General features: G+C 47.6%; 2 non-coding genes across 2 annotated transcripts; both read left to right on the forward strand.

The window, feature by feature from the left end:
* Positions 1–7,825: 7,825 nt before the first annotated feature.
* On the forward strand, positions 7,826–7,911 carry TRNAS-UGA (transfer RNA serine (anticodon UGA)). Its single transcript has one exon. It is a non-coding gene; the product is annotated as a tRNA-Ser (tRNA).
* Positions 7,912–14,113: 6,202 nt separating this feature from the next.
* TRNAV-CAC (transfer RNA valine (anticodon CAC)) lies at positions 14,114–14,186 on the forward strand. Its single transcript has one exon. It is a non-coding gene; the product is annotated as a tRNA-Val (tRNA).
* The last annotated feature ends 1,717 nt before the right edge of the window (positions 14,187–15,903 follow it).

The raw sequence follows: 15,903 nt of genomic DNA on the forward strand, positions 1-15,903 counted from the left end.
AAGCTATTACCAGCAGGAGAGTGGGTTTGTGTGTGGGAGGGGTTTTCATGCTTTGTGTGTATAAAAAGATCTTCTACGCTTTCCACAGTATGCATCCGATGAAGTGAGCTGTAGCTCACGAAAGCTTATGCTCAAATAAACTGGTTAGTCTCTAAGGTGCCAAAGGAGGGGAAGGAAATGAACACATGATGGTGCTGTAAACTAAGAAATGAAACACAACAGGCTTGTGTGTACATTGATTCTGAACAACAAACGAATCTGATTCCCATATCATGAAAATCCAAAAAGCCATTTCTTTCTATGGCCGGGAACACTAAGAGAAAAGAGTTCCAATAATTCCTGCCCATTTACTTATGAATTCTTTTATTTATAAATAAATTTGCCACAAGATTTGTCTGAACGTGAGCTTCCTGTTATTAAAAGCGAGTTCCCCAATTCAGTGCCAACTCCTCTGCTAGAAACACCCCCAGGTCCCTGCTCACCCCAGTAGGGCAAAAAGAGAAACCCCCACTGGGTGCTGCCCTTAACTCCAGGCTGCTGTCCCAGGGTGGGAGTGGGGACCGATTGTTTGCTGCTGGGGAGGGAGGCAGTATAGGCCTCTGATGCTGAGCTCCTAGCACTTGTCCAGCCCAGGCTGTCCTCTGCGTCAGCGGCTGCTCCCCGCATGCTCTCGAGTCAGACATGCAGGGCCCCCAGGGGGACAGAGGCTGGGACAGGGCAGCAGCCTGGCTTGGGCTGGGAAGATGCTGGGAGTTCTCATTCCCTGAGAATTGGCCTGGCTCCCTTCTAAACAGCAAACAAATCAGTTCCACGTCCCCTCCCAGGAAAAATCAGCCTGGAGCCAAGGGCAGCACTGGACAATTCCCTTTACTTCCCATCGAGGCGTGAGGAAACCCAGGGTGTTTCTAGAAGAACTTTTGGAAGTGATGTGGGGAAACCAGCCTTTAATAACAGGCAGCTCTAATTTAAGCTAACTGGGTTTGTTTGTGTTTTACAATTCGCTATCACACTAAATAATCCTTCAATCCTAGTGTCACCACCAGGGCCATCCTTACCCATACACAAAGTACACAGCTGCAAATTTCCTGGCACCCTATTCAGCTGGATGCTGCTCCAGCCCCTGCTCCACGTCCTCTCCATAGCCCCCACCCCACTCCACCCCTTCCCCAAATCCCCACCCCTTATCTGCCCCACCCCGCCTCTTTCCAACCGCTGTTCCGTCCCAGGCCCTCCCCCACTCCCCTGAGGACTGTCGGGGTTACCAATCCCCCTTCAAGTCTGGCCTGCAGAGCCTCCTGGCTGAGGCGTCTCCCTGTGCTGGGCCCACTGCCCAGGGTCCCACCTCGCTCTCCCCAGCTGCTCACCACACCCGGCTCCGGACTGCTTCAGCTCCAGCTTCACTCTGCCTCAGCACAGCTGCTGCTCTGCCTCCAGCTCCCTGGGCTGCTTCTCTGGCCCCTCTGGCTCTGGTTGCTGCAGCTCTGCTCCCAGGACAGGAGTCACGGAGTCCCCGGGCGATGCTCTGGAACTGCTCCCCGTGAAGCCAGTCAGGACTCTGGGGCAGTCGCCTTCCTGTGAGCAGCCTGTCTTCAGGACACACAGCTCACACAGCTTCCACCTTGCAGGGGGGAAGGGCCAGGCCATCAGTTGCCAGGAAACAGGGTGTCGGCCATTGTCTGTGTCCAGACCCCTGCACACACCTACCCTGTAGGGCTCTGCAATGATCATACACCCTTACCCCACCACCTAGAGACTTAAGAATTGCATAGGGGAAACTGTGGCACCCCCACAATATTCAGAGGAAACACTAAGAATAGTCCCACTTCGTCACATCTGTCCCTCCTTCAAGATCGAACTGAGCGGGGTCACTTTAGCCGGTGACCTGGGGAAGTTCAAAGCCACCAAGACCTTCTCAAAGCTCTCCACACTGCATCTTTCAACAGGAAAGTCAGTGGATCCATTCACAACAGAAAATTTCTGGCTGTTAGGAACTGAAACTTTCTTGATTAAATCACTTTCACATTCTTCAGTTGCAATAAACAGTTTTTAAATTTATTACAAGCATCATTCCTGATCATACTGGAGAGAGGTAAGGAAATCGATTTTCATTCAAAAAAGTTTATAAACAGAAGAACTGAGATTTGAAGGAGGAACCCATTGCCAGGCAGGCAAATGTTCAATCACTGAGCTATACACTCAACAAAGAGCGACTTGGATAGCCCAGACAAGGGATGGGTTGGAACCTGGAGATTTAGTACACTTTATATATGTACAAACACCACGGCTTACAAAATCACCACACCTGCCCTCTGTTACCAGGGGACAGCAACAACTCTCCTTGGAGCACACACTGCTCCCAAGCTCCACGCCCTCCAATCTCTCCAGCGTTGCCCCAGCGGTACAGGGCACAGGTAACTAGAACCCCTTCATCCCGATAGAATTAATGGCCAAATAATTCCATTTAGACCAGAAACGCAGAGCTCCTTTGTCAGAGCTGATGTACATAGCGATCTAGTCTGGCTGTAAAATATCAACACCAAATATGGTGTTAGATGAATCCTCACAAACGGCTGTTCCCCATCCAGATCCCAGCAAAGGGTAATGCAAGGAAAGGGGCTGTTTAGGAAGGAAAGAAGAAAGATGTCCTTCTCTCCCTGGAGGAACTGAGCTCTGTGCTTTGGACAGAAAGGAGGGGAAGGAAATGGCCACACGATGGCAGCAGAAATGAAATGAAACACAAGAAATGAAACACAAAAGGCTTCTTCTGTGCACATTGATTCTGAACAGTGAGGGAACCTGACTCCCACATCATGAAAAGTCACAAAGCCGTTTCGTTCTATGGCAGGGAACACTAGCAGAGAAGAGTTCCAATAATTGTTGCCCGTTTACTTTTGATTTTTTTTACGTTATAAAGAAAATTGAAACAAAATAAGTCTGAACCTGAGCTGCCCGTTATTAAAAGCTGGTTCCCCAATTCAGTTCGAACTGCTCTGCTAGAAACCCCCCCAGGAGCCTGCTCACTCCAGGAAGAGAAAAAAGAGAAACCCCCACTCGGCACTGCCCTTAGCTCCAGGCTGCTGTCCTGTGGTGGGGACGGTGACTGATTGTTTTCTCCTGAGAAGGGAGCCTCTGGTGCTGAGCTCCTAGCACTTGCCCAGCCCAGACTGTCCTCTGCGTCAGCTGCTGCTCCCCGCATGCTCTCAAGTCAGACATGCAGGGCCCCCAGGGGAACAGAGGCTGGGACAGGGCAGCAGCCTGGGTTGGGCTGGGAATCATAGAATATCAGGGTTGGAAGGGACCTCAGGAGGTCATCTAGTCCAACCCCCTGCTCAAAGCAGGACCAATCCCCAATTAAATCATCCCAGCCAGAGCTTTGTCAAGCCTGACCTTAAAAACTTCGAAGGAAGGAGATTCTACCACCTCCCTAGGTAATGCATTCCAGTGTTTCACCACCCTCCTAGTGAAAAAGTTTTTCCTAATATCCTACCTAAACCTCCCCCACCGCAACTTGAGACCATTACTCCTTTTCCTGTCATCTTCTGCCACTGAGAATAGTCTAGAACCATCCTCTTTGGAACCCCCTTTCAGGTAGTTGAAAGCAGCTATCAAATCCCCGCTCATTCTTCTCTTCTGCAGACTAAACAATCCCAGTTCCCTCAGCCTCTCCTCATAACTCATGTGTTCCAGACCCCTAAACATTTTTGTTGCCCTTCGCTGGACTCTCTCCAATTTATCCACATCCTTCTTGGAGTGTGGGGCCCAAAACGGACACAGTACTCCAGATGAGGCCTCATCAATGTCGAATAGAGGGGAACAATCACATCCCTCCATCTGCTGGCTATGCCCCCACTTATACATCCCAGAATGCCATTGGCCATCTTGGCAACAAGGGGACACTGTTGACTCATATCCAGCTTCTCGTCCACTCTCACCCCTAGATCCTTTTCCGCAGAACTGCTGCCTAGCCATTCGGTCCCTAGTCTGTCGCGGTGCATGGAATTCTTCCATCCTAAGTGCAGGACCCTGCACTTATCCTTGTTGAACCTCATCAGATTTCTTTTGGCCCAATCCTCCAATTTGTCTAGGTCTCTCTGTGTCCTATCCCTACCTGCCACCATATCTACCACTCCTCCTAGTTTAGTATCATCCGCAAATTTGCTGAGAGTGCAATCCACTCCATCCTCCAGATCATTTATGAAGATATTGAACATAACCGGCCCCAGGACCGACCCTTGGGGTACTCCACTTGATACCAGCTGCCAAATAGACATGGAGCCATTGAACACTACCCGTTGAGCCCGACAATGTAGCCAACTTTCTACCCACCTTGTAGTGCATTCATCCAGCCCATACTTCTTTAACTTGCTGAACAGAATACTGTGGGAGACTGTGTCGAAAGCTTTGCTAAAGATGCTGGGAGTTCTCGTTCCCTGAGAACTGGCCTGGCTCCCTTCTCAACAGCAAACAAATCAATTCCATGTCCCCTTCCTGGATAAATCAGCCTGGAGCCAAGGGCAGCATGGGACGATTCCCTTTACTTCCCACCGAGGCATGAGACAACCCAGGGCAATACTAGAAGAGCTGATGGAACTGACGTGGGGAAATCAGCCTTTAATAACAGACAGCTCAAGTTTAAGCTAAGTGTTTTTACCAATTTTTACAACATTAAATAACCCTTCAATCATAGTGTCACCATCCATAAAATTGCTTCAGCTTTGTAGTCTACCAAGTGCAAAACTAAACATCTCTTCAAATCCAAGGGCGTGGAGATCAGTCAGTGTTCAGAGTCATCCCACCTGAAAGAACCATGTTGTGGTTCAGACCGGCCCCATCATGTGGCCATCACCTTTCCCTCCTCTACCTTAAAAGTTTTATTATTTTACATCAAAACTTTCTTCCCTCAGGAGAGACCTGGGAACCAGGGCTGCCAGCCAGACAAACACCTTTAAGAGGAGGCATCCCTCTCCCTGTCAAAATATGATCTCCCTCCCTCAGTTCAGTGACAGCCTGAATTGTTCCTTGTCCCCGAAGAGCCGGAGGATTGAAAGCAGCAATATCAAACCCTTGTGTAGCTCGCAGGAATGAACACAAACACTCCCTTGTGTCTGAAGAGATGTTTAGTTTTTACCCTTGGTAAATGACAAGGCTAAAGGGAAAGGCGGTGGCACAAGATATAGAGTGAAACACGACACAATCATCACAGGTTTCAGATTAACAGCTGAACTTTGTGACTTTGTCCTTACCCATAACTATTTTACATTTGGGGACAATGTATACCTTCAAATCAGCAGCACTGCGATGGGTACCCGCATGGCCCCACAGTATGCCAACATTTTTATGTCTGATTTAGAACAACGCTTCCTCAGCTCTCGTCCCCTAACACGCCTGCTCTACTTGCGCTATATTGATGACATCTTCATCATCTGGACCCATGGAAAAGATGCCCTTGAGGAATTCCACCATGATTTCAACAATTTCCATCCCAACATCAACCTCAGCCTGGTCCAGTCCAGACAAGAGATCCACTTCCTGGACACTACAGTGCTAATAAACGATGGTCATATAAACACCACCCTATACCGGAAACCTACTGACCGCTATTCCTACCTACATGCCTCCAGCTTTCACCCTGACCACACCACACGATCCATCGTCTACAGCCAAGCTCTGCGATACAACCGCATTTGCTCCAACCCCTCAGACAGAGACAGACACCTACAAGATCTCTATCAAGCATTCTTACAACTACAATACCCACCTGCGGAAGTGAAGAAACAGATTGATAGAGCCAGAAGAGTTCCCAGAAGTCACCTACTACAGGACAGTCCCAACAAAGAAAATAACAGAACGCCACAAGCCTTCACCTTCAGCCCCCAACTAAAACCCCTCCAACGCTTTATTAAGGATCTACAACCTATCCTGAAGGATGACCCAACACTCTCACAAATCTTGGGAGACAGGCCAGTCCTTGCCTACAGACAGCGCCCCCTACCTGAAGCAAATACTCACCAGCAACCACATACCACACAACAGAACCACTAACTCAGGAACCTATCCTTGCAACAAAGCCCGTTGCCAACTGTGCCCACATATCTATTCAGGGGACACCATCACAGGGCCGAAGAACATCAGCCACACTATCAGAGGCTCGTTCACCTGCACATCCACCAATGTGATATATACCATCATGTGCCAGCAATGCCCCTCTGCCATGTACATTGGTCAAACTGGACAGTCTCTACGTAAAAGAGTAAATGGACACAAATCAGATGTCAAGAATTATAACATTCATAAACCAGTCGGAGAACACTTCAATCTCTCTGGTCACGCAATTACAGACATGAAAGTCGCTATTTTACAACAAAAAAACTTCAAATCCAGACTCGAGCGAGAAACTGCTGAATTGGAATTCATTTGCAAATTGGATACTATTAATTTAGGCTTAAATAGAGACTGGGAGTGGCTTAGTCATTCTGCCAGGTAGCCTATTTCCCCTTGTTTTTTCCTACCCCTCCCCCCCCAAGACGTTCTTGTTAAACCCTGGATTTGTGCTGGAAATGACTCACCTTGATTATCATACACAATGTAAGGAGAGTGGTCACTTTGGATAAGATATTACCATCAGGGGAGTTAGTTTGTCTGTGTTGGGGGGGGGTGAGAAAACCTGGATTTGTGTTGGAAATGGCCCACCTTGATTATCATACACGTTATAAGGAGAGTGGTCACTTTAGATAAGCTATTACCAGCAGGAGAGTGAGTTTTTGGGTGTGTGTGTGGGTGGGGTGAGAAAACCTGGATTTGTGCTGGAAATGGCCCAACTTGATTATCATACACATTGTAAGGAGAGTGATCACTTTAGATAAGCTATTACCAGCAGGAGAGTGGGGTGGGAGGAGGTATTTTTTTATGCTTTGTGTATATATAAGATTTTCTAAACTTTCCACAGTATGCATCTGATGAAGTGAGCTGTAGATCACGAAAGCTTATGTTCAAATAAATTGGTTAGTCTCTAAGGTGCCACAAGTACTCCTTTTCTTTTTACAATCATCACAGTTATGCCCATAGTGACTGCAAAATTTTTTCTATACTTATTATCATCAGTGTATTATTTTCTCTGGAATCTAGACCATGACTATACCTTGACCAAGAAATTTGAACCTTGATAAAATGATCGACTACTGCTGGTTAAGGCAATGGACTTGACACCCACGCGGGTGTCCCTACACAGGTACAAGTACTAACAACTGCTGCCTTTTAGCCATAGTTTTTAATCAGGGCAAGAAATTGATACAAACCCGTTAAATCATTTCTCAGCCTGAGACCTTCACCCACATTCCTTAGGGCATTGCGCCACCACGTGAATGTTTCATTTCCCTCCTCAATTTCACACAGAAACACAATTTCCTTTGCACAGATCCATGAACAGTAAAACCTCCCTGTGTCTCTTGTCTGAGCCAGGGCATTCAATTCCATTGAAACCTTCTCTCCTGCAATGGCAATAGTCAGACAGAGGGGATGTAGCTACCTGCATCCCTGACAGTGCCCCACAGAAATCCTGACCCCTGCTATTGGAATGATGTGCTGGAGATTTGAATAGGAAAGGGACTGTCTGACTTGTCGAAGTGGGGAATGAACAACAATCTATTGCAAAGTCATTAACCACAAACATACTCCGATCATGCTCCAGCCGGAAGAGAAATGGGCAGAAATTCTCGCTGTTCCACGATGGACACACTTGTGCTGGGGAAGCTTGTCTGAGCAAGCAATTTGAAGGGACAATTCTGTGAGAACAGAATCATAGTGTTGCTAAGTAGCTGTCCATCAAGTAGTTGTGGCCGAGTGATTAAGGTGATGGATTTGAAATCCCTTGTGGGGGTCCCCCCCACGCAGGTTCAAATCCTGTCAACTACAGAAACGTTAGCGTGTTGTCATCGCTGTTGTTTCTGTGTGTGAGCATCCACAGTGCGAACCGGAGCCAGCTCTGGCCTCGCTCTACCTACATGTGAGACTGCTATAGCACTTAGGTGTATTTTTATCACTTAGCTAGTTACAGGGGTATAAAAACGAAGAATCAAAATCACAGTCCACCTCTGTATGGGCCTGTTCTCACTAGGATAGTCGGAGGCCTTGTTCTTATTCTAAGCCCTTTGGCCAAGCAGCACGGGCAGCCATAAGCTGGGAAGCGTATAGTCACATTGTCACATCCCAAACCAGACACACTGAAATAAGGTGGTATTGAGCGGTTAGGAAGAAGATCCTGTCCAGAGAGTGCCCATCACCACTAGATAAAGGAACGGATCTTAAGATGGTTAAAGAAAACTTCTTTTGCCAGCATCCTGTCTGGCAAGAAATCACTGATCAATGGTTGTGGTTGTGAAACCCTCATTTCTGTATGTTTTATCTTTATGCCCCCTAGTTTTCTATTGTTAATCTGTCTGGTTCGCGAATTGTTTCTGTCTGCTGTATAATTAATTTTGCTAGATGTAAGTTAATTAAGGTAGTGGGATATAATTGGTTAGAGAATTATGTTACAATATGTTAGTATTGGTTAGTTAAATTTCAGTAAAACGATTGGTTAAGATATAGCTGAAAATATTATTATATAAACTGGGGTCAAACAGGAAGTGGAGGGGAAATTGGAATCATGCTTGCTAAGGGGGGGAATGGGAAACAGGGACACAGGCAAGGCTCTGCGGCATCAGAGCTGGGAAGGGGGATACAGGGTAAATGCTCTGTGGCATGTGACCTTGAAAGGGAACACTGGGGAACAGACTTTATTGTCTTATAGAGATTAGCCCAACTGGTATGAAGGGCTCCGAAATATGATTGCTTGGAAACTAACCCCAATAAACATCGCATTGTCTGTGCTTTGGACTTATGGCCTTTTGCTGCTTGCCTGACAAGAACCAGGGAAGCGGGAGGGTTGAGGGAAAGCTCTTTAACATGGACCATAGTGTGTCCACAGTGTGTCACGGCATGTTGTTGGCCAAGTGATCACAGCACCTGGAGGGGTTTTGCTACTTGTCACTAGCACAGTATTGTAAGAGGCAGCCCAGATTCAACAGCCGTGCCTGCAAGATGAGTTACAGCAACCTGTACCGTGTTTCCATGTTCATCCGATGCCTCCTTTCAACACTTGTCAGCAAAAAGACCTGTTCCTTTTGCAAGCATGGGTATGGCTAGTCAAAGGCAGGTTTCTCCGTTAACAAAAAAGATTGACCAAAAGGTGACAAGAGGACGCACGTTCAGCAAGGCAGCACTGGATGCTGGATCCTGAATTTGCTCTTTATCCAGCAGGTTTATTGGCAAGCTCTGCCATGGTGCCACTCTCTGGGACTTCTCCCGTAACTGCTCCATCTTTCATCAACAATAAAATGAAAGGTGAAAGGACAGTAATTCTCCATTTCCTGCAAGCCCTACAGGGAACCCTCTAGAAGGGTCTCTGTGCATAGACATTTCTAGTGAATTGCATGGGCATGGGACACAAGCTCTGGTGTCATAGCAATTGCAGTCAAAGCAACCTCCTTCCCAAGACCAATAGCCTTTTCATCAACTCCAGGCTGGTGATTTGATTCTCTCCAACGCTCCTCTGCAAAGAAGCCTTTTCCTTAGGAAGCAATTATTTACATTGCCAAGGGAGGTCTCTTCTGTTTCCTAGGAAGACAGAGGAAAACATGAGCAGAGGAGACAAAAGCTATACAAAAAGGCAATACTGGGAGTTGAACCCAGGATCTCCCATTTACAAGACAGTTTCTTTAACCTACTAAGCCATGGTGCCTTCCTCAACTATCTATTTGCAACTGTTCCCCTTGATGGTCCAAGACAACACCTTCCTATGCCAAAGTACAGACGTTCCCCATTTCCCACAAAACTTGCAGACCTTGAGTGGGCTGGCTTTCTGTGCATGGAAAGCCACAGCTGAGTTGACAGAGGGCTTCTAACATGCGCTTCTCCCACAAGCTGCTGTGATCCTAGAGTGGTTAGTGCTCTGGGTATAAGTCACAGCAACTTCAACTCAACTCTGACTCATGGTACCTTTCCATCAGCTTCAGACTTAGCATTTGCCACTTTCCAAGGCATCGCCACAAGGAAGCTCTCTCCGTCCTGAAGGAGCACTTACAAGGATTGTGCTGTGAGGTCTTTTCTTTTTATGAGAAAAGATACAAAATGTCGAGCCTAGCAGACAAGCCAGGTTCAGCAAGGAAGAACTGGCAGGCCAAGCCATGATCTCCTGGTTCGTAGGAAGGCTCTTCAGCCAGCTCTTCCCAAAGATCACTATCTAGAGGCCACTTCCCACAGAGAACGATTATGGTTACAGACCCATCCTGAAATTAGAGCAGGATATTTTCAAGCTTTATCTCATCGTAAAGTAACATAATTCAAACATGGCATCAGAGAGGGGAAAGCAGTCCTTCATTTCATATTTATTGCCACTGATCTCACTGACAAACTTCCTTTTCTCGGTGCTGCTTTGAGCACTTCAGGGAGTTTTTCCTCTTCTCCCTTCCAGCTGTGGTTATGGGACTGCAGCAGCTCCCCAGGTGGCCAACTCTTCTTTCGCTTACATCCTTCACTTCTTTGGATGAAGATGTGTGTGCCACCAGCTTACTTCATAGCTGAGACCTCAGGTACAAGCAGCTAGTTACAAAGGCTAAATTCCCATTGCCATCAGTGGGAGATTATCCTGGGCTGCCAGGGCTGCAGGATGTGGCCCATGATCAGTCAAGCTGCTATAGCAGCTGCGCTCTTATGTGGTGAGTCCGGCAGCCTATTACCAAACTGCTCTGCCATCGCCTGCAGGGCGGCCGCACTGGCCAAGAATCTGGCAGAAGAGAGACCCAGGAGGAGAGAAGGAAAATGTCCTCAGCAGTCACAGCCGGCAGGAGCAGCAAAGGCTGAGTATCAGACACACTTTTTCAACAGGACAATAAATGTTTACAAACTCCTGATATGTTCTCAGTTTACTCCCCCTTACAAGGAAACCCTATTCTGCTCTATTACGCTGTCATGAGATGAAAGGGGAGGTCCTCTCATGGATCAATAACTGGTTAAAAGGTAGGAATAAATGGTCAGTTTTCAAAATGGAGAAAGGTAAATAGTGGTGTCCCCCAGGGGGTCGGTACTGGGATCAGTACTCTTCAACATATTCACAAATGATCTGGAAAAAGGGGTAAACAGTGAAGTGGCAAAATTTGGGAATCATTAATAAAGGGATAGATAGTAAGACAGAAAAGATCATATTGCCTCTATATAAATCCATGGTACGCCTACATCTTGAATACTGCATGCAGATGTTGTCGTCCCACCTCAAAGACATATTGGATTGGAAAAAGTTCAGAAAAGGGTAACAAAAATGATTAGGGGTATGGAGCATCTGCCATAGGAGGAGAGATTAATAAGACTGGGACTTTTCAGCTTGGAAAAAAGACGACTAAGGGGGGATATTCTAGAGGTCTATAAAATCATGACTGGTGTGAGTAAGTAAATAAGGCAGTGTTATTGACTCCCTCTCCTAAGACAAGAACTAGGGGCCACCAAATGAAATTAATAGGCAGCACGTTTAAAACAAACAAAAAGAAGTATTTTTTCACACAACCCACAGTCTACATGTGGAACTCCTTGCCAAAGGATATTGTGAAGGCCAAGACTACAACAGGGTTGAAAAAATGAACCAGATATATTCATGGAGGATAGGCCTATCAATGGGTATTAGCCAAGATGGATAGGGATGGTGTTCCTACCCTCTGTTTGCCAGGAGCTGTGAATGGGCGACAAGGGATAGATCACTTGATGATTACATGTTCTGTTCATTCCTTCTGAAGCACTTGACATTGGCCACTATGGGAAGACAGGATATTGGGCTATAGGGACCTTTGGTCTGACCCAGTATAGCTGTTTTTATGTCCTTATGGCCCTATGCTCCTTTCATATATATTCCTGGGATTCTGCCTTACAATGTGTCCCTGAGATCTCACTCAAAATGCAGCAGACAAGCAAACACTCTGGGATCCTGAAGCCTCTGCCACCCATGTTGTTTCTTGTGACTCATCACTAACCCTTGATGCTGCTCCTTTCTCTAGACTGTGAAAAGGGGGGAGGCAGTGCAGGAGCCTTCTGGGGATGCAGATCCAACACTTTGGGAGAGACAGATTGTTTGAGGCATCAGATTGCTGTAAGCCAGGGGCGGCCAACCTGTGGCTCCAGAGCCACGTGTGGCTCTTCAGAAGTTAATATGCGGCTCCTTCTATAGGTGCTGACTCCGGGGTGGAGCTACGGATACCAACTTTCCAAAGTGCTGGGGGAGCTCACTGCTCAACCTCTGGCTCTTCCACAGGCCCTGCCCCCACTCCAACCCTTCCAGCCCACTCCCCTGAGCCTGCCGTGCCCTCGCTCCTCTCCCCTCCGCCCAGAGCCTCCAGCATGCCACGAAACAGCTGATCGGGCGGTGCAGGGAGGGAGGAGGAGGCACTGATTGGCGGGGCACTCGGTGGGCGGGAGGCGGTGAGAGGTGGGGGGGTGGAGTTGATGCAGGGCTGCTGACATATTACTGTGGCTCTTTGGCAGTGTACACTGGTAAATTCTGGCTCCTTCTCAGGCTCAAGTTGGCCACCCCTGCTCTAAACCATGCAGCCTCCCCATAAAACAGGGGCCTGTTCCAGCCCTGAGTCTGGGCTACTGGGATCCCTCCCACAGGGCAGGGTGCCCACAGATTACAGCCTGAAAATAGGTATGTGAAACTAACTCCTGTTCTCCCTGACAGCCTTCCCCTAGATCAAAAGGCACCCCAGGCAAGAAGCGTCTGCGATGCCCCCCCTCACATGTTAAACTTTGGAATATTTTATTTTTATTGCATTTGCAACTCATTTTATGATTTTGATGCAGAATTTGTATGCATGATTTTCTCTGTCATGTAAGATGATACATTTGCAGGCTAGGATCTGTACATCTGTTTTTATTCATGGCAGAAATAAACAAATACAAAAGTTTATTTCCTTGAAGCATATAGATTTTTTTTTTTAATTTTAACAGTAACTGAAATGTACTAACATCTACAAATTGAACGGCCACCAACACAGGGTGGACCAGTCTTAACTAGTGTTACAGTGAAAACAGGGTTAGACTGTTAACCCGAGTCCTTTAGTTTAAAGGTCATTTTCTCGACTTTGTCCTCATGAACTGAAGTGCAGCATTAGAGAGATGCAAAGACTGGCCATGGCATTTTCAAGTGATAAAATAGCAAGTGATGTCAGTCTCTCATTGGCCATCATAGATTGAACATATGTTTTAATGAGCCTGAGCTTCAAGGCGAGGGTGGCTCTGTCCACCTCCTTCCCCTGTGCTGCTGGGCACCAAGTCCCTGGTGGCCAGTAGGTAAAGCCGGGAATACAGGGTGGGGTGCCAAGTGGCAGCAGGACTCTTGCCAGCAGGGTTCAGATGCCCAACTTCCTCCCCATGCAGCTAGGTCCCAGTCACCTTCAGCCACTAGGTAACCCAGGAACTAAGACAGGAATGGGGTGAGGAAGCTAGTCAAGCTGAGCAAGGCAGGCAAAAATTCATCTTGCCTTAGTGGGCCACTCACAGTGATGTCCTTTTTGTGTGCCATGGCTGACAAAAACATCCCAGACAGAGAAACAGCAGGCCAAACAGAAACCTAGTAACTCTCAAAGTAGCTCAGCCAGGAGTGCATTAGACTGAAGATTTAAAGGTTCCTGCTTCAATCCCAGGCTTCGGCATGTTGTTTTGTCCCTTTGTGTGCGGGGGTGGGCTGTTTTCTGGAAGTGCAGCGGTGCCTTTACCCACCATGAATCCCTCATTTCGGGCTCTGCAGCAGGAAAAAGCAGCGTGGGCTTGTGCACCCAGGAGCCCCCCTGAGCTTTCTTTCTTCTCTTGCTCTTTCTCGGCAAGGGGAAGAAAAAGAAGCTCTCCTTCATGCTGGTGTCACAAGGGAGACATAAGGATGACTTCCTGAGCGCCGGCTCCAGTCCTTTGCTCTCCCAGCTGACCTACCGAAGGGCTGCTGCCACTTTCTCCAGGTGTGCCCATCGGTGTGTGCCAAGGTGAGAGCCAGCCAAGTGGATGGAATTTGAAGGGAGGGGCAGAGCTCTGTGACAGAGTTTCTGTAGTGTAGTGGTTATCACGTTTGCCTCACATGCCAAAGGCCCCTGGTTCGAAACCAGGCGGAAACATGATGGTTTACTTTTTCTAGCTCTCCAGCAAGGCACTCCTACTTCTACCACTGGCCTGTCCCTGGGGTAACCCCGACCCCCGCAGGACAGAGGGTGGTAAAATGAGCTGAGAAATCTAGAGGGTCTAGGCCAGTCACCTTTTGGAGCCTTGTGGCTTGGCCTCCTCTGCCCTTGGACGTTGGCCTATGGAGGCCAGCTCTTCCAGCTGCCCTCCTTTGCGTGACTTGCCAAAGGAGGGAGTGAGGCAGGAATAGGGCAAAAGAGGAAATTCATGCTGAGGAAGGCAGGGCAGAAGCTAAGTGCCTCAGTGGGGTTAGCAGAGCGTCACCGTTCATTCTACCAAAGCCAGGGGCGGTGCGGTTGGCTGCTGGGAGGTAGAATCCTGTGCCTGCCTCCTGGTTTCCCAGGGATGGCTACTTGCAGTCCAGGAGAAGAAGCGGGGTTCCGGGTGGAAGGAAAAGAAGCAATGGTTAGGCCAAGTGGGATCCTTTCTCATCAGGATAGTGTGCTGTGGTGGGCCTGGGAATTGCCTGTGAGCAGTGGGTGGACATGTTCCAGTGAGAACCCCTGCTCCTTTCTGGCCTTCACTGCTGTGCCAGTATACAGGGTGAATAAGCCTGGAGTTTCTTGAGCAGATGGTGTCGTTTCTTCTGGTAACCCTCAGTGGGATCAGAGGATAATGGCTTGTAGAATGTGGAGTTAGAGAGCTGCCTAGCAGCCTCTTGTTCATATTCCAACTTTGTCATGATGACGACAGCACATCACACATCTCTTCACTTCTTTCTCAGTGCACCTTCTTTGCCCTGGCTTTGGGTGCTTTGAAGTTGGCTCCCCAGTCTTGATTTTAGGTGGGATCTTGACCACCTTCTGGGGCTTGACAGATTACACCTTTTGAGGGCTTTTCTCTGCCTTTTTGGTAACCCCTCCACTCACCGTATTCTGATGATTATTCCTAGACATGGGCATGGTGGCCTTCCTGCGGATCTTGGCAGCTTTAGCCAGCTTCTTGGTGGCTATATTCCTGCTCAGAGCCACTGTCTTCTTCTCATGCCATATCCTTGTCCTAATTGCTGGTTGAATGTGAAGCAGGCAAGGTACTGGTGACTTTAGCCTGCACCAAGTTGCCTTTGCTCATCAGACTCCTGAACCCCAACTGGATGTGGTTCTTGTTCTTCTGCACAGCATAGCTGTTAGGGGGCTTATTCCTTCCCCCACTTCCTTCCCTGGTCCTTCTCGCATGAACAGAGAGCAACAGTACCCAAAGTCCAAACGTGAAAACAATTCGATGTTTATTGGGGTGAACTTCCAGCAAGCATGATTCCAGTTTCCTTCCTTAGTGTCCCCCTTCCCAGCTCTGACACCACCGAGCCTTACACCTGTGTCCCTGTTCCCATTTCCCCCTTTAGCTAAATATGATTCCAATTTCCCCACGCGGGAGTTCTGCTTAGCTATATCTTAACCAAATATTTTCCTGAAATTTAACTAACCAATCCTAACATATTGTAACACGATTATACCTTTGTTTAATTTATGAAAACATAAACTAGACACAGAAGACTGGAATGATTTCAGTTGATAGTCAGGTTTGCTATGTTTTTATGCATTTGCACAGTGAAACATTGAGGGTTAACATTAATTTCAAGAATCCTCATACAGTCGAATTCATGAACATAATGGAGAATGGAAATGAAAATGTTTTCCTTTTTTTTTTTTAAAA

The sequence above is a fragment of the Eretmochelys imbricata genome, chromosome 28, assembly GCF_965152235.1.
Source record: "Eretmochelys imbricata isolate rEreImb1 chromosome 28, rEreImb1.hap1, whole genome shotgun sequence".
Lineage (NCBI taxonomy): Eukaryota > Metazoa > Chordata > Testudines > Cheloniidae > Eretmochelys > Eretmochelys imbricata.